Raw genomic sequence first — 19,548 nt, 5'->3', positions numbered from 1 at the left:
AGATCAGTGATCCTTTATATCACTGTCGGAAAAAAAATAGAATCTTTTGAAAGACAATGTTAGTTTCGACCCACTGGCAGAATACGCCACCTGGGGGATTCATTGATAATGCTTTCAGCATCATCTGGGAGCTAATGGCGTAGTGGCATAGCTACCAGAGCGCGATCTATGTCTACCCTTTAAGAGAGAAAACCCATGGTCACAAAGGTCAATGTGATGCAGATTGCAGACACGTAGAGCAAGCAGGCGTCATGCCCGGAAATGCACTCGTGCTGCCTACAGCCGACTTAGCGAGTTTAAGAGGGATCAAATTGTGGCCTCTTGAATGGCGGGATGGTCATTTTGGAGATTTACCACACAATTAGAAAGTGCTATGTCTGTTTTGCAGCGATCCAGGCAATAGTGGAATATGTATGCATCCTCTCTCGAAGGCGAGGTTTTCTATGTCCACGCATCACAGACGCCTGACAAGAGCGTCTTATTAACAGGACAGCAGTGTCAGCAGAGACAAGAGCAAATATGATCCTACGAGGGTCACTCCAAAAGAAATGCACACTATTTTTGTAAAAATACAGTTTTCATTCTGCATGTGTGAAAGTTTTACAGTGTGTAGATACATCCTTCCCGCTTGTTTTCAAACTTAGCTCAACCTGTTCCCGTGAGTGGTGCCGTCACAGCATGTCTTCAAGATGGCTCCTACACTTGACGTTCGCCAGAAGCCACGTGCTATCATAGAATTCCTGTGCTGTGAAAATGAGACAGTGGGAAACATCCACAAGAGGTTGAAAAAGGTGTATGGAGATGCTTCTATCGATCGCAGTACAGTTAGTCGTTGGGCAAGCAGGTTACGTGATGAAAGCGGGCACGGCAATATTGAGGATAGTCCTCGCAGCGGCAGGCCTCGTGCTGTACACACTCCAGACATGTGCAGGGAATTAACGAATTGGTGACTGCTGACAGACGAATTGTCACGCTACGTTGGGATAGGGGAAGGAAGTGTTTGCAGAATAATGAAAGTGTTGGCCTTAAAAAAGGTTTGTGGCAGGTGAGTTCCCAGGATGTTGACAGTGCCTCACAAAGAAACAAGAAAAACGGTATGCAGCGAACTTTTGGAACAGTACGAGAATGGTGGAGATGAATTTCTTGGAAGAATTGTGGCACGTGATGAAACATGGCTCCATCATTTTTCACCAGAGACAAAGAGGCGATCAATGGAGTAGCATCATGCAAATTCACCCAAGAAAAAGAAATTCAAAACCACACCTTCTGCTGGAAAAGCTATGGCTACGGTGTTTTTCGATTCAGAAGGACTCTTGCTTGTGGACATCATGCCAAATGGAACCACCATAAATTCTGATGCATATGTGACGACACTGAAGAAACTTCAAGCTCGACTTAGTCGTGTTCAACCACATTGGCAAAATGAGGATGTTTTGCTGTTGCACGACAATGCACGGCGACATGTCAGCCAAAAAACCATGGAAGCAATCACAAAACTCGGATGGATAACAGTGAAACACCCGCCTTACAGTCCTGACGTGGCTCCATGTGACTATCATCTCTTTGGGAAACTGAAAGACTCTCTTCGTGGAACAAGGTTTGAAGATGATGACTCCCTTGAGCACGCTGCCAAACAGTGGCTCCAACAGGTTGGTCCAGAATTTTACCGTGCGGGTTTACAGGCGCCGGTTCCAAGATGGCGTAAGGCAGTTGAGAGGAGTGGAAATTACGTGGAAAAATGAAAATATTGTTCCTAAAGGATGTATCTACACACTGTAAAACTTTCAAACATGTAGAATAAAAGATGTATTTAAAAAAATAGTGCGCAAATCTTTTGGAGTGAGCCTTGTTTATACTCTAAGACAACAGAAAACGACACACCATGAAAGAATTATCTGAATGAGATGGAAACTGGTAGATGTGACGTACATGTACAAACAAGCATTTACAATTTTTCACAAATTCAAGAGAAAGAGCTTCACACACACTGAGAAAGACAATAAGGTGTTGGTCCACCTCAGGCTGAAATGGAGGCAGCTATTCGGCTTGGCGCTGACTGATAGAATTGCTGGATGTCCTTTGAGAGATATCATGCCAGATTCTCTCCAATTGGCGCGTTAGATTGTCAAAACTCCGAACTGGTTGGAGGACCCTACCGATAATGCTCCAAACGTTCTCAATTCGGGAGAGATCTAGCGACATATCTAGCCAAGGAAGGGTTTGGAGAGCATGAAGACAAGAATTAGAAACTCCTGCTTGTTGGGCAATATGGCGGGCGACAGTCGGGTTGGTATCCCACAGCCGTCCTGGGCGTCTCCAGACACGTCTTCGCTTGTCATCGGTGCTCAGCTGGAGTCCAGGCCGAAGACGTGCCTGGACATGCCCCCGAAAGCAGTGGGATACCAACCTGACTCTCTCCCGCCACATGGCCCGACGACCAAGTGAACGAATTGTCACGCTACGTTGAGATAGGGGAAGTAAATTTTTGCAGAATACTGAAAATGTTGGCGTTAAAAAAGGTTTGTGCCAGGTGGGTTCCCAGGATGTTGACAGTGGCTCGCAAAGAAACAAGAAAAACGGTATGCAGTGAACTTTAGGAGATGAATTTCTTGGAAGAATTGTGACAGCTGATGAAACACGGCTCCATCATTTTTCACCAGAGACGAAGAGGCAATCAATGGAGTGGCATCATGCAAATTCACCCAAGAAAAAAAAAATTCAAAACCACACCTTCTGCTGGAAGAGTTATGGCTGCGGTGTTTTTCGATTTCGAAGGACTCTTGCTTGTGGACATCATGCCAAGTGGAAGCACCATGAATTCTGAAGAAACTTCAAGCTCGACTGAGTCGCGTTCGACCACATCGGCAAAAGCAGGATCTTTTGCTGTTGCACGACAATGCATGGCTACATGTCAGTCAAAAAACCATGGAAGCGATCGCAAAACTCGGATGGACAACACTAAAACACTCGCCTTACAGTCCTGATCAGGCTCCATGTGACTATCATCTCTTTGGGGAACTGAAAGACTCTCTTCGTGGAACAAGGTTTGAAGATGATGACCCCCTTGTGCACGCTGCCAAACAGTGGCTCCAACAGGTTGGTCCAGAATTTTACCGTGCGGGTATACAGGCGCTGGTTCCAAGATGGCGTAAGGCAGTTGAGGGGAATGGAAATTATGTGGAGAAATGAAAATATTGTTCCTAAAGGATCTATCTACACACTGTAAAACTTTCAAACATCTAGAATAAAAGATTGATTTTTAAAAAAATAGCGTTCATTTCTTTCGGAGTGACCCTCGTACTAGCATCCCCACGAACTGTTGTAAACCAGTTATTAGCATCGGGACTACAGGCACGTGCCTGACGTGCCCGGCTCGACTGGAGCACACCGTGGCCTTCAGCGATGAAAGATAACTTTGCCTGCGTGCAACTGATGGTCGGTCGCCCGTACGACAAAGACTTGATGAGCGCTGTCTCAGACAGTGCATTCGTCCGTGACATATTGATCCCAACCAGGCGTTACAGTCTAGAATGCAATAAGCCAATAAGCCACAATTCTCGTTCACCTTGGATGTTTGAGGAGGAAACGGTCACCAGCACTCGACGCACGCAGTATGTTGTTCGACTGGCTCTACTGACGTTCTGTCAATGTGGAAGTGATATGCTGTTTCAACAGGATGATGCCCGTCCCCACACTTCGCATGAAACTCAACGTGCAGCAGCTTCCCTGGCCACAACGATTGTGAGACTTGTCTTACCAATTGAGCACGTGTGAGACATGATGGGGCGATAAGTGTTGGTGCGGATCGTCCACCCAGAAATCTTACATAGCTACGCGGACTTTGCAACCGAATTGCATGCCACAGTCAGTGCCTGATTTTCCGTCCATGAAGCTACACTGTGTACTAATAAGAGTGTTTCAGCATACGTCCATGCCTTGTACCGCTCGGGCTATTGGTCAGTGAATATGAATATTCCATGAATTCTGAAAGGAAAAAAGAGCAACACCAAGAAGGAGTTGCGTGACATAAGCGAAAGACGGTAGGCGCGTTTCTTCATCTGAAAGATGGTTTCCGTTCCGATTTCGAACCAGTTGCCTACGAGTGGCGCTAGTAGCGGCGCTATGTGGATGCCTTAGTTACCTTTGAGATTGGACATGGTGAGTTGATGATAATCAAGAATGCCTTGAAGTGGACAGAAACGCTGTTATCAACACCTCAGTGAGTTTGAACGAGTTCGTGTAACAGGACTACGAGAAGCTGGGTATGCCTTTTAAGATATTGCAGGAAGACTTGGCAGTTACGTGGCCACTGCACATTACTGTTCGTGGCAATGGCCACTGGAATGTACCGTCGCAGGAAGACTGGACTCCGGATTGCCACGTGGCACTACCGACAGGGAAGACCAATGTGTTCTAGTATGGCTCTGTCGCATTGTACTGCATCTGCTGCAGCAATCTGAGTAGCAGTTGACATCCCAATGACATAAAGATCTGTTACATACAGGTTAAGCCGGCCGCGGTGGTCTAGCGGTTCTGGCGCTGCAGTTCTGAACCGCGGGACTGCTACGGTCGTAGGTTCGAATCCTGCCTCGGGCATGGGTGTGTGTGATGTCCTTAGGTTAGTTAGGTGTAAGTAGTTCTAAGTTCTAGGGGACTTATGACCTAAGATGTTGAGTCCCATAGTGCCCAGAGCCATTTGAACCATATAGGTTACTTCAATGACAACTCCGAGCCAGATGTCCTGTAGTGTACATTCCACTCACCCCAAACCACCACCATTTGCGACTTCAGTGGTGTCGAGCGAGAGCTCATTGAAGAGCAGTGTGGAGGACTTCCGTGTTTTCTGGTGAAAGCTCTGGTTGTGCCTCGGTGCCTGTGATGGTTGGAAGAAGGCCAGTTGAGGGCCTGGGACCAACCTGTCTGCTACATGCAGAGGAACTACACCTGGAGCTATGGTCTGAGGTGCGATTTCGTTTGACAGCAGGTGCACTCTCGTGGTTATCCATTGCACCCTAACTATAAATTAGTATGTGAGTCTGGTGGTTCAACCTGTTGCGCTGCCATTCATGAACAGCATTCTATGGAGTATTTTCCAACAGGATAACGCTCTTGTCAGCAGCAAGTCGACTCTTATATATGCTATTATTATTTATACATATTTGACGATGCTGGCGCTGATTTTGTGTTTACCATTTGACGACGCCACTATGGCTCTCGTAAATGTTTTTATAAAACAGATCTGAAAACGGTCATTATAGACCGTAACTGGTAGTCTGACGACAAAAAATTTGTGACCACAGACGTGCAGTAAAGGAAATTTATTCTATCTTCGGGTCACTGTTTAATTCGCGACCATGTCGCAGCATCTGTTGAATAAATTCTTTTTCCATTTATCTCAAAGTATATTTGAAATTTGTTTATCACAGATAATAAACTTAAATCGTATTTTTCTGCTCTCTGTAAAATCTTTAAGGAAAAACACAGTAATTATTTAACCGAACGCAGAATCTATCCTGAATGTGTTAGTCGGAGTAATTACGGTAATATGGCAAACATAATTAACCAGTCAGATGCATGCTGCAAGCCAGTATGTAAAAGTGAAGTATTTTAGAGTAACAAAAAATTTCCTTGCTGATTACTAAAGAAAATGATCCGGCAGAAACCAGATGTAGAGCGTTATTTCTGACCGGAATAACTCCACTGGACTGTTGCTAAATCAAAGTCCCAGCACAGTCTGTCTAAAACTGAGGCTAACCTTTCACTGAGAACGAAAGAGAGATAAGCGAAAATTGACCTTTCTTCTTAATTGATGGATAGATAAAATATTAGGTAATTAATATTGAAGGAAAAACCTGAACCTAATAACGAGTAGAAGACATCTGTATATGATACATATGTGACTGGGTGAAGCAAAAATCTTTATTTTCTTAGTCTTCATAAAATACACGAACGATATCGTTCCACTCTTATACTGACTTTAGAGCGATAAATTCGTAGTATTGTGCAATACTTAACTTTATTTGTTGTAGGAAAGGATTAATTTTTCTGACCTTTATGGTTCAAGAGATGCTTAATATAAGAATTCCAAAGACCTCACTGACATATTTTTATAAATCTACCTGAAGTTATTGGTTTTTCGCAAGAATTATGGTTTCTTCGTGCACGATAATCAGCGGCATAGGTGATAATAATTTCGAATTGTTGACAAACTAAAACATCTTTAGTATAGTCTGCTTCCTGTGCATGCGCAGCTACCAAGATCTGATAATAGTTACAGGGAGGCAGGCGTCAGTGTGGCTCCTTATAATTCAACTCGGAGCCAAACTACGCTAATGCTTGTGAAAACTGCAGCACTGGGAAGCATACTTGCAACTGAAATAACCTTTATATCATATTTTAATACTAGGCAACGTATGAATTAAAGGTAGCGGTTGGTAAATTAATCGTTATACTTATTAGCATACAACCATGTTAAAATAAAAAAAACTCACAGCAACTCACTTCGAGAGTTAAACTCTCATCATATGGCTGTCCAGCCCTAAATCATTGAACAGAAGCATACTGACATACGAACCAGCAATCTCTAAATTAAACCACTTAGACAAAATGCCCTCGTATCACATAGCGGTCAACAAGTAAAATTATTAGGGCGAAAACTCCTTGTCTTACATTTAAGTTCGTCAACTTGCGATCTTTCAGGTAAGCCTACATCACACTACCGTCCCGAATACCACAGCGCCCACAGCTTTCAGAAATGATTCTGGGCGCATTCGCAAGTCGTCCTTCGAGCTGAGTTCGTACAACAGCTTGTGCAGTGACATTAGCGCACAGCGTCACGGCAAAGCATCGCTGTTAGCCTAGTATCAATTTCAACAGGGTAACGCTTGGCCACACAGAAGGTGGTCTACGAAATACATACGCAGTATTGTCCCCTATAGAAAATGAGTTGAACCAGCTTGGAAGTCAGCTCCATGCCAGTGCCAATATCCAGCATATAGAGGGTCATTCACAACAGTTATTGGTTAGTTGTGAGACGATAAAATGGCTGTATGACACTCAACCTAACCGAATCATTGTACGCATCAAGCTGCAGGAGGCTGCAACATCAAATGACAAGGGACTAGCGCTACAGTCGATTCATTCAAATTCCTTTTGCGATCACTGAAATAATATGAAATAAAATTTCAACATCTGAAACTTCCGATTCCTTCTCTCCTTATAGGTGCGTAACATTTTTGGCAAAGAGTGTTGCATAATGAGATGCCTGAATAAGTTTCTGAGATCCCAAGATGCAGGCGTTGTTATTTACTAGCAAAATTTCGAATCTATGACCGCATCTTGTTTGCAATGGGTGTCCAAGTAGTCACATTTTGCCATTGTCTGTTATGTTGCTCAACAGTGTAGGCTGACAGACTGCAGTCAGCTTATAACGCTCACGCTGCCATTACGGAAGGATGGTTGAAGCTTGTCGTTGACCCCGCCAGTCTGAGGCGTTTGTATTATCTGATCAGTGTACCACTGCTCCACCACGCTCTTCACAGACGTGCTGTAACAACACTAACATTATCCTACTGTATATGTAATAATTTTTTTTCTTCTGAATTTCAATAAATTAGTATAATCGATATTCTGGTTTCATTTCTTTTTTGTTTCATGACATTATGTTGAAAAAGCTATAAACAAATTTCGATGTAAATTTTAATATTTATGTCAAATTTCAAGTAATGTTGTAATCGAAGGGAAGTGTACCTAATATTGAAACTATTGTAAGATGTGAAAGTTGTATTTGTACGCCTGGTCCATACGTAGGCAATGTATTAGAATATGTGGAATGTAAAACCTTTGGTGAATACCCTGTCTGTAGGGGAGCAGGAAAAGGTGGAGGTAGGCGAGCGCGGGAAAATGCACACGGGCGCGGTACGGCATAACGGGCTCAGCAGTAGTAGTCGGAGTTAGGCATCGATCTGAGAAACACGTGCTGGATCGAGGAGGCTCTTCTGGAAAAAGTGGTTTCGTTGAGCCTCGGATGCGCTGTTTCCGACATCTATATACAGCGTGACAATATTCCACAGGCACTAAATGGAAAAGCATTGCGACGCCATGAAGAAGTAAAGTGCCGATATTTCATGAGCCATTGCTGTAATTGCACGTGTGCTTTGTGCCTCGCCATCTCGCCGCCTGCCGACCACCTCATCGATACGAACAGGTTGAAACTTTCAGTACTGTACTCGTGTGGACCAGTGTCACTTTTGCTACATACTGTTCAACAATAACTTAAATTTTACCAGAACTGTCCTATCAATTAATTATCCTCACAACTAACCTAGACACGGTCCTTTCCACATGTTGTGCAATCCGAGTATCCCAAGATGAAGATTTAAAGTTTATGTTAATAATAATTACTTGCAGACCTATCTATGTTAGAATGATGTTTAAAGAACTTTGTTGTTAATGAAATATTGGACGAATAATATAGGTCTGACAAGTTGGAAGATAATATTGATATTGGTTTAGTAATGAAGTTTATTTAAATTGAGACAAGAATAACGGTAGTTAAATGAGCAGGAAATAAGACAAAAAGAGTGGTAAATCATATATTGGAAATCTAGAATGCTTAAGGCTCTCAATGATCAAACTTTCACTACAGTGATCATAACAGTTTCAGGGTCCCCCCCCCCCCTTCTCCTTTCTTTATTTTCTATTTATTTGAATCCTGAAGTGTGCTGAACTGCTTTAACCAGTAAAGTTAAAGTCAATATAAAACCTAAATTTATCAGTGTTTTACCCTTCTTAAAATTGACATTGTATGTGTGTTTCAAAAGTGCTGTTTCTAGGGTAACCTATGCCCGATTTCAGTTGGACCAATAGACAAAACGCAGTTTGTAGTAATCATTATAGTGTAATGTTGTGTATTTATAGCTTGTTCAAATTAGCACAGAAAGTGAAAATATTAGTTCAGTAGATTTTTCTGGATCTAAAATTTACCATATAATGCAATGTTACTACGTGTTTTTATGCTTGAACGTACTTCCTCTTGTACAGGGAAGAAACTCAGTTAATGCCTAGTTAGGCTGGCGACCGTATTATTAACAATTGGTAGCATCTACTGTGTATGTTTCTTGCCCGTCCTAACGTGTAGTTGCACCTTAGACTTGCTTGTCGTATCATTGTTGTTACTGAGTGGGTGTAGGTCTGATTTTGCCTCCATTCAGGTACACGCGGTCAACATAAATTACTAAAATCCTTTCTTATAAGGTGAAGCCCGTCAACTTACCATAGTACAGGCTTTAAAGAGTTAACGTACGCGAGAGCGTAGTCGTTACAGTGCCAATACATCTTGTTTGAGTCGAGACTTCATGGTACGAGGAACTCACATCAAAAAGACAGAACTTCTGCCCCGTTCGAACTTAATCACATTTTGATACTGCGCCCTTTTGCTGCTGACTGTGCATCATCGGACTCTCTTTCACGCTCTGAATTCAGCTAGTGCTCTCCAGCTTCTGACCTTGATAAAGTACAGACCTTCCTAGTCCGCTGGACTTAAAAGCCATTTCTCTCCGATATTAGGCACTCACCATTTGTACACTGAACTGTTGAAGGTAACATTTTTGTCACAGCTTTTCTAAGGTCTCACGGGAATCAGGCCGAGCAAAATCGACCAACAGCGACACCTAACCTTCCCGTTATCCTCTAGGCACGGAATTTCTTGCTTTGTCTGTGCGCTACGAGAAGCTTAAATGTCACAATGTCATTGCTTGTTGAGTTTGCTTCAGCTTTCAGGTAGTTTCAGTAATTTAATATGCAGATTACATTTTATTAGCCTTTCTGAACTTCAAAAAATACTTATGGGTTTAGTTATTTTGTTTCATTCATTCGTATTTTGCTGTTGGTGAACCTAAGCAAATAAATGATGTAACAGATTTTACTGTTGATGATGAAACTCAGGCAACAGAAATCTCCATACAATACAGGGTGGTTATAATTAAACTTTAGATAGTTGGACCAGAGTTGATGGAACACTATTTACCATTTGAGTACATAGTTTTATAGGAATAATGGTCAGACTGCACGCTGCAGGATTTGCGTTGTTAGTAGTGTTCAAAAATTCAAATGAGTGTGAAATCCTATGAGACTTAACTGCTAAGGTCATCAGTCCCTAAGCTAACACGACTTAAATTATCCTAAGGACAAACACACACACCCATGCCCAAGGGAGGACTCGAACCTCCGCCGGCACCAGCCGCACAGTCCATGACTGCAGCGCCGAGACCGTTCGGCTAATCCCACGCGGCGTTACTAGTGTTAATGTCATGACTTGCCGTTAAGGGCCGGTACTGATATGGCGACTTGGAGTTGAAACACAAGCGTCAAGGATCGAGGACATGCATCATAAACGGCACACGTTACTGTGATCTGCTTCACCAACCTGTGATCCCTGCTCTATGAGAAAGAAATGCTTTGGACTCAACTGTTTTGATGTACAATGGAGCTCCACTTCACATTGCTTGTAAAGTCATTCGGTTATTCCACAGCACATTTGGAGAAAACCGAATCATTGGTCGAGCCTCCCAATCTGTGAGACCAACAAGACCATCACATCAGAAACCGTCTGATTTCTGGCTGTGGGGTTATCTGAAGGACAGGGTTTATCAAAGAATCACTAACACAGGTTGCAGGATGAAGATGAGTGGCTATAGCAAGGGAGGTAGCCAACACACCACCTGAGGCATTTCGGGCAACGATACAGTAATCTCAAGTGCGGTTCCAGGCTGTCGTGAAAGCATCCGGGCATCACATCAACGTTTGTAATCTCGAACGTGAACATGGTACGCAATTAACAAATGTCAATCTCTCACGTGGAAATTGAAATATGTTGCTTTGAATGGTATACTCGTTATTCCTCTTCCGCATGTCCTTACATAAGCATCCACAAAGTTTCATTTTCATGGTCGCCCTCCAGACAGGCCCTCTCCAGTAGCGAAATTTTAATTACAACCGCCATGTGTAATGTCCTACAGACTAGAACCATTGTGGTACCTTCAGTTTGTGAAATGTATTAAACAATATCCGATCTTATCAGTGACTACACGTGGACTCCTAATTATTGATTACAAATCACCGTGTTGACCAGAAAAAACTAACGACGTATGGAGAATAAGAGGTAAAGTCCGTGCATGGAAAGGTAAGAAGAGCAGCGTGTTATGGCGGCATGAGACCTAAAACCGGTCACTGCTTATGGAGTAAGGCAAGTGAAATCCCGACAGGTCTGTCGCCTACACTTATTCCGTGGATGACAATTCAATAAACTTAAAGATGCAAGATGACTAGGGCCCGGCTTTTAATTACCTAAAAAACAGTGAAATATGCAAGCATTTATGACCTAAAACTTACATAAATATGACCTTAAAAAATAAAATATGACTTAATAGAAGTTTATTTAAAGCATTCTTGTTTGTTTATTTAATTTTTTATTCACCATAAAGTAATACAAAATTCACTTCTCAAAATATTGTAAGTATAGCTCTTTCTTTCTGTAAGGTCTGTGGCTAATTTGCACCTATTTTTTTTTGTCTGAATGTTTTATTTTCTAAACACAAAGTACAGTGAAACGACCATCTATCGAAACAGTAAAACAATGTTTTTATTTCTACATAGTATTTAAAGCGTTCCACATTATTTAACAACGTGTGTCAATCTTCAGTTTCTGCAAAGTTACACTGGATCACAAGGTGTATTTTCAGGTTTTCCATTGTCAAAGATCTACGGTTGTCGCTGAGGATAGTTTTGTACCTGGAAAAGCTCTTCTTCACTTCACAAGACGTCACTGGAGCGTATATGAAGGCAGCCAGGTCACTAGAGTTTGTAACAATAATGTACCTATAATAATGTTTTTCTTTATGAATTTAGATAAATTTTTCTTTCTGAATTTATGTAAAATAATGTAAATAGTGTTTTGGATCTTTTTCTTTTCGTGTCATGTTAAAGAAACTGTAAACAATTTTTGAAATGAGTGTTATTATTTATGTTAGATTTCAAGCAATTTGATAACCAAAGGAAAATGTATTTAATGTTAAAACTATTGTATAATGTGAAAATTGTAATTTAAACACTTGGTCCATACGTAGGTAATGCATTAGAATATGTGTAGTAGAAAACCTGTGGTGAATACCCTACCTGTAGGGGCGCGGGGAAAAGGTGGATGCAGGCGAGCGCGGGAAAACGCACACTGGCGCGGTTCGGCACAACGGGCTCAGTGAAACAGTCGGAGTTGAGCATCGGTCAGAGGAACATGTACTGTACCGAGGAGGCTGTATAGGAAAAGTGGATTCCATTGAGCCTCGGATGGGCCGATACCGACGACTACTTGGCATGGCTATATTCTCAGGCACAAAAGTGGAAAGATTACGACGCCAAAAAGAATGAAAGTGCCGATACTGTGAGAGCCTTAGCCGTGCTTGTATGTGTGCTGTGCTGCCCGCTATCTCGCTGCCCGCCATCCGCCGCACCGACGTGCACAGGTCAAACCTTTATTTCATCTTTAGAAGTGTATTTGTGTGGACCAGTGTCGAAACTGTTTTGACTGTTCAATAATAACGTGACTTTTACCAGAATTGCTTTAGCCGTCACTTATCCTTATCATTGACCTAGACAGGGTCCTTACCACATATTGTGCAACCCGAGTATCCCGAATTGAAAGTTTACAGGTAGTAATAAATCATCTGCAGACTAATCTATGCTATAAAGACGTTTAAATTCATGTTTGTTAACGCAGATGTTAGTAAAGAACAACAGTGTGATTAAATTGAAAGATAAATTTTGAATGGAGCTAGCAATGTTATTTAATTCATTTGAGACTGAAAGAATGATAACTCATCGATTCAGTAAAAATAAGACAAAAGATTAGTTTTTCACAGATTGATAACTTTGAGTGTTAATTTATCTTCAGGACTTGCTAGTTTCAGTATAACTACCATAACAGTTTCAGGGCCCCCCCCCCTTCTCTTGCCTATTCTTGCACATTTTGAAGTGTACTGATCAGAATGGAATAGTAAAATTAATTTCTATACTAAACCTAAGTGTATTAGTGTTTTTTCCAATTTTAATAGTGACTTTGTATGTGTGTTTTCCAAATTGCTGATTCTAGGGTAATCTATGCCCGATTTCAGTCTGATCAATATACAAAGTGCAGCTCGTAGTAATCATTGCTGTGTGGTGTTGTGTAATTTTAGCTCGTACAAATTAGTACAAAAGAAGAAAACCTTAGTTCAGTAGATTCTTTCTGGTTCTAAATTTTGCTATAAAACGCAACATTACTACGTGTTGTTATGCTTGTACATGCACATACTTGTACAAGGAAAAACTCACTCTACGTGTTGTTATGCTTGTACATGCACATACTTGTACAAAGAAAAACTCACTCAATGCCTAATTAGGCTGGCGACCGTATTATTAATCATTGGTAGTATCTACTGTGTACACTTCTTGTCCATGCGAACGCGTAATTGTACTTTACATTTGCTTGACGCATCACTGTAGTTACTGACTGAATATAAGTCCGAATTGCTTCCATTAGGTACACGCGGTCAACTTATGTACTAAATCCTTGTTTACAAGGTGAAGCCCGTGAACTTATTACAGTACAGGCTTTATTGAGCTAACGCACGTCCGACAGGGCGGTAGTGTTACAAGTGGCTTCCCGGTGACAGGACATCCAATTGTTGTCGGTTATACACTTAAGTAAAGACCGAACAGTGGATGTCCAGTGGCACGAATAGCAATAAAGTTCAGTAAAATAAACTGCAGTGTGAGTCAAGTATAATAGTGGTGTAATTGGCATTTAATATGGACAGGAACGGGGACAGGATAGATGTGCCAAGCGAAATGGAGAATGCGGCTGGCAGTAGCAGGAGCTTACGCGGCCAGATAACAGATGGCGTTAGCGGAAGACAATTGGCGTACATACAATACCATGAACACGTCAACGAACAGATTGAAATGTCGCGATCGCCTCGAACACAGCAAGGGACAAAACAGGAAGAAGAGGGTGACTTTGTAGAGGATAGTGGGTACGTGAACGAATCCACTGACATATTTGATTCACCGCAAATAAAGAAAGAACCGAAAGAAACTTATGAAGTAGGACCGGAACACACGGATTCCGTAGAACAAAACAGTGTAAAAATTTTAAGCATGAATGACTTATTTGAACAGTTAACCAAACAAATTGTAGGACAGAATGAGCAGCTCAAAACGCACGTTGACGAGCAGCTCAAAACACAGAGCCATCAGATAAAAACACAGAATGAACAACTTCAAAAACAAGTTAGCAATCAGGTTAATCAGATAAAAACACAGAATGAGCAACTACAAAAACAAGTTAGTAATCAGGTTAATCAGCTTAAAACACAGAATGAGCAGCTCAAAACACACGTTGATGAGCAGCTCAAAACACAGAGTGATCAGATTAAAGCACAGGTTGAAGGACAGGGAATTAAAATTAGTAAACAAATAGAACAAGTAGAACAAAAAGTAGGTAATTTAAGTTCTGTGGTAAATACTCTGAAATTTGAAACTGATACTATTAACAAAAATATGGATACTATGCAGGAGGAAATTGGAAACATTAATAGTAGATTCGATGTTGAAATTCTCAACATCCAAGAGAAAGTAGAACCTCTGGTTGAAACTAAGGTAGACGAAAAAGTTTTCGGTCTTAAGACTGAGATCGTAAATGAATGTCAACACGGAATATCGCAATTGAAAAGGGTAGTAGTAGACACTGAAAAAGAATTAGGTGAAAAAGTAACCGGATGTGTTCAAAATTGTACGAAAATTCAAGGCAAAATTTTCGATCTAGAGAGCAAAATTAAAGATAGGCCTGGTGTGGTCTGTAATGGCGCACCAATTACGAAGCTGTTAGAAGGCGAGGAACGCTTCGATCCAGCCAAGAAACATAACGGTTGGCATCCGTTAGACTTCATCAAAAATTGCGAGAGAGTATTTCCTGAGCTCTTGTCTGATCAGGAAAAGATAAACGTTGTAATTAGCGCCTTAGCAGGTGACGCTAAGCGCTGGGGAATAAATTTAGATACCGAACGAATGACGTTCGAAGAATTTAGGCAAAAATTTACCGAAGAATATTGGTCTGAACAAAAGCAGGACCATCTATGGCGCGAATTTATCATGGCCAAACAGCATGATAACAGGGCAGGAATTCTTTGAAAGATTTCTGTGAATATTGGTACCGGAAATTGACGCATTTAAGAGGTAGAAGATCAGATTCGGAAATTATCTGGGAGCTATATAAAAAGCTTCCAGAAGATTCTAAGAGGTATGTAGGAAGCAACCATCGTAGCTTCCAAGCATTTCTAGAAAGGGTCGAAGACGAAGATCATTGGCGCGAAAGTCGTGCCAATTATCAAAATTTTGGTAACCGTAATAACCGAAACCATGACGAAAGAAATGACAGCGATGGATTTCGCGTCAATATGATACAGAGAGGAAGAGGCAGAGGAAGTTATCCAGGTCGCGGTCGAGAGTACACCGCGCAAAATAATAACGACGCGGGAAACTAATTTCCGCGAACGTTGCGGGCCAAACGGAAGCGGACAATACATACCGGCCCCGATTTAAGAAAATATACCGGACCGACCGCAATGTAATGAGACAGGTTAGAGACAGGCGTGAAGCGACGCCACATGTTGTGGCGAGACAAGCGTCAGGTGCGAGCCAGCATGAGTCATATCGGCCGCACAGAAAACTCCAGGTTAACGGGCGAGTGGAGCATCAGAGGGCAACGGCCCAGCCTAGCGGAACATCTGTTCAGAGAGAAGCCGCTAGCAATACGGCGGCAGTAGGTACGAACGTAGCCGTAAGAGATAATGAAAATTTTTCGAGTGATGATTCCGTGGCAAAGGAAACAATAGATGAGACTGTGAGTACACAGAGAGGTGCGGTTAGCAGTGTTCGCAATGTGGTAAAGGGCGATAAGGAATTAGCAGAAGTAACTGATTGGCGTGTGCAGATCAACGATCTGTACAAGGGCCTAAAGCAATGTGAGTGGGAGGATTTTAAGAAGGAGTATGAGGCGAAGAAATTAGTTAATAGGAAGGGAAATGATAGGGGCGTCAATAAAGTGACGTGGCCCAAATTTGAAAAAGGGAGAATAAATAGCGCCACGAAAAGTACGCGTGCTGCCGATGAGAGGAAGGTTAATGAGAGGAAAGATTTGGAGGATGAAATCCTCAGCATTGATGAAGAAATAACTTCTGCTAACAATCCGCCAATAGTGCAAGCTGCTACCAAGAGGCACCGTGGAGAAGGGGCAGATGATTACATGAAAGTAATTAAAGTCCACGAGGATTACACTGAATATGAAGTCACAGTAGATGTAAATAAAGCTGATGATGAGGCCGTTTCGCCAAAAGAGGAGATTGAATTAAAATCTAAGCCTGACGACAATACCGAGGAGGAACTTAGTGCCTGTCTCAGAAAAGCCTTTATGTTAGAACCTGATAGCGATCCAGAATGGTCGGATTCCGACGATAGTTCAGATGATGAAACATACGCAAATACAGACAAAATTGAATATACTAACTTTCCTTATTGTGCAAAAGTAGCGTACTTAAATGAATCTGGTGTTGAGGAAGAGAGTAGTGATGACTCTAGTGAAGATGAATTTTTCGGGGTAAAAGAAAGTGAATATACTTTTACTGAAAGAGGGTATGAGAAAATCAGTGAAATCAAAGGGGATGCAGTTAAGTACGATATTGTACCTAACGATGACGAGGTATAAAAAAAAAATCCAGATGTTGAGACCGAACAAAGAAAGAAAGAGCCGCCTGACGACTCAGTGTTTATTTTGCGAAGAGTTCAAGTGAGCAAAGACTTTGAACTCCCGAGGCCTAAGAAGCCACCAGACTTAAGTGACTGTTTTATGAACCATAAAAGACTGCCTTGTTAATAAAGAGACGAGTAGGGGCAGGGTGCTGTATTTGTAGATATTATTAATATTATGCATTACTTGATTGTTACTATAGCTCAGTGTTATCTGAAATTGAATTATTGTTTTGTTGAATTAGAGCCTGGGGCAGATTCATATCGGATTTTGAGAATGTCATGAACACAGTACATCATGAAACTACAGGGTTCCCACTGGAAGAAATTTTGTTAGGTAAAAGTAGTAAAAGTTTAATTGAAGAAAAATTAGAGTTTCCACCTTGTACAAGTTTGGGATTGAATCAAAAGAAAGAATTGATAATAAAAAGGGCAAAGCAAAAAGCCAAAACTAGATCTAGAAGACACGATAAAAATCTAAAGGTTTGAAAATTTAAAGTTGGAGATTATGTTCTTTTAAAAACCCACGAAAAGTCTAGTGAACTAAACCATGAAATTTCAAAATTTAGATATATTTATAATGGACCATATATAATACAGAACATTCCACACGATAATGCTTACTACCTAATCTACCCAAAATCCAAAAGACCTTTAGGTGTAAGAAATATAGTGGATCTGAAACTGTATGTTCCCAGAAACGAGTAATTGTGCTGTATCGTATGCTGAACCCAAATTGTTTCAAATGTAACTATTCTTTGTAAATATCTGTATACCATTGAAAGTTTACTAATGTAGTTATGTGAGTTTCAGATTACCAATTGTACTGTAACTATAAAAATGTATGGAGGAAAGGACTGAAAAGAAAGGATAAATGCTTTCAGACAGATAAAAGATGGAACTGTCAAAAATGAAAATGGGCAGTGTATGAACCATAATGTGAAGGACTGTCAAATACCAATGAGGGCAGATAAATAGTCGATGGAAAATTGTAAATGTGATCCAGAGGATGTGACAATATGAAGTGAAATGGACTGCCCAAATCCACATAATAGGCAGCAGATATGTGTAAATAATTTTCTGAAAATTTTGTGTTTGTGTTTTGTTTAATAAGTTAAGAAATGGACTGCTATTCAAAGCGAGCATCGACAGATTATCTTATAGTGTATAAGAAATATGCATTTGTTTTTGTAGTTAAATGTTTCCATTCCAGAATTTTAAATTATTTCTTTAAGAAATTTGGGAAAAAATGATTAAATTGCTATTTTAGTAATGTTAGAAGGGGAAGTTGGACTGTGCAAAAGGCACTTAAGTAAATAACGAGATATTGGTCTTGATATGTTAAAATAGTATGAACCTATATACAGTGAGTGGAAGGAAATATGTGGTGTAAATCTTCTTGAATATTTACGTAAAGATTCAGAACCAGTGTATTATAGTTAAATTTAGTGTTCCCATAAAATTTAGACTTAAGAAAATTTTCTGGAAACAGGGGCATGTGTAACAATAATGTACCTATAATAATGTTTTTCTTTATGAATTTAGATAAATTTTTCTTTCTGAATTTATGTAAAATAATGTAAATAGTGTTTTGGATCTTTTTCTTTTCGTGTCATGTTAAAGAAACTGTAAACAATTTTTGAAATGAGTGTTATTATTTATGTTAGATTTCAAGCAATTTGATAACCAAAGGAAAATGTATTTAATGTTAAAACTATTGTATAATGTGAAAATTGTAATTTAAACACTTGGTCCATACGTAGGTAATGCATTAGAATATGTGTAGTAGAAAACCTGTGGTGAATACCCTACCTGTAGGGGCGCGGGGAAAAGGTGGATGCAGGCGAGCGCGGGAAAACGCACACTGGCGCGGTTCGGCACAACGGGCTCAGTGAAACAGTCGGAGTTGAGCATCGGTCAGAGGAACATGTACTGTACCGAGGAGGCTGTATAGGAAAAGTGGATTCCATTGAGCCTCGGATGGGCCGATTCCGACGACTACTTGGCATGGCTATATTCTCAGGCACAAAAGTGGAAAGATTACGACGCCAAAAAGAATGAAAGTGCCGATACTGTGAGAGCCTTAGCCGTGCTTGTATGTGTGCTGTGCTGCCCGCTATCTCGCTGCCCGCCATCCGCCGCACCGACGTGCACAGGTCAAACCTTTATTTCATCTTTAGAAGTGTATTTGTGTGGACCAGTGTCGAAACTGTTTTGACTGTTCAATAATAACGTGACTTTTACCAGAATTGCTTTAGCCGTCACTTATCCTTATCATTGACCTAGACAGGATCCTTACCACATATTGTGCAACCCGAGTATCCCGAATTGAAAGTTTACAGGTAGTAATAAATCATCTGCAGACTAATCTATGCTATAAAGACGTTTAAATTCATGTTTGTTAACGCAGATGTTAGTAAAGAACAACAGTGTGATTAAATTGAAAGATAAATTTTGAATGGAGCTAGCAATGTTATTTAATTCATTTGAGACTGAAAGAATGATAACTCATCGATTCAGTAAAAATAAGACAAAAGATTAGTTTTTCACAGATTGATAACTTTGAGTGTTAATTTATCTTCAGGACTTGCTAGTTTCAGTATAACTACCATAACAGTTTCAGGGCCCCCCCCCCCTTCTCTTGCCTATTCCTGCACATTTTGAAGTGTACTGATCAGAATTGAATAGTAAAATTAATTTCTATACTAAATT

General features: G+C 40.8%; 1 protein-coding gene across 1 annotated transcript in view; it reads right to left on the bottom strand.

The window, feature by feature from the left end:
- Positions 1–19,548, bottom strand: part of LOC126101041 (transient receptor potential channel pyrexia-like) — a 272,305-nt gene that overhangs the window by 93,997 nt on the left and 158,760 nt on the right. The gene's annotated exons all lie outside the window — the stretch shown is intronic.

This window comes from Schistocerca cancellata, chromosome 9 (assembly GCF_023864275.1).
Source record: "Schistocerca cancellata isolate TAMUIC-IGC-003103 chromosome 9, iqSchCanc2.1, whole genome shotgun sequence".
Classification (NCBI taxonomy): Eukaryota; Metazoa; Arthropoda; class Insecta; order Orthoptera; family Acrididae; genus Schistocerca; species Schistocerca cancellata.
The sequence above is the reverse complement of the archived record's forward strand: the minus strand, read 5'-3'. Positions and strand labels throughout refer to the sequence as shown.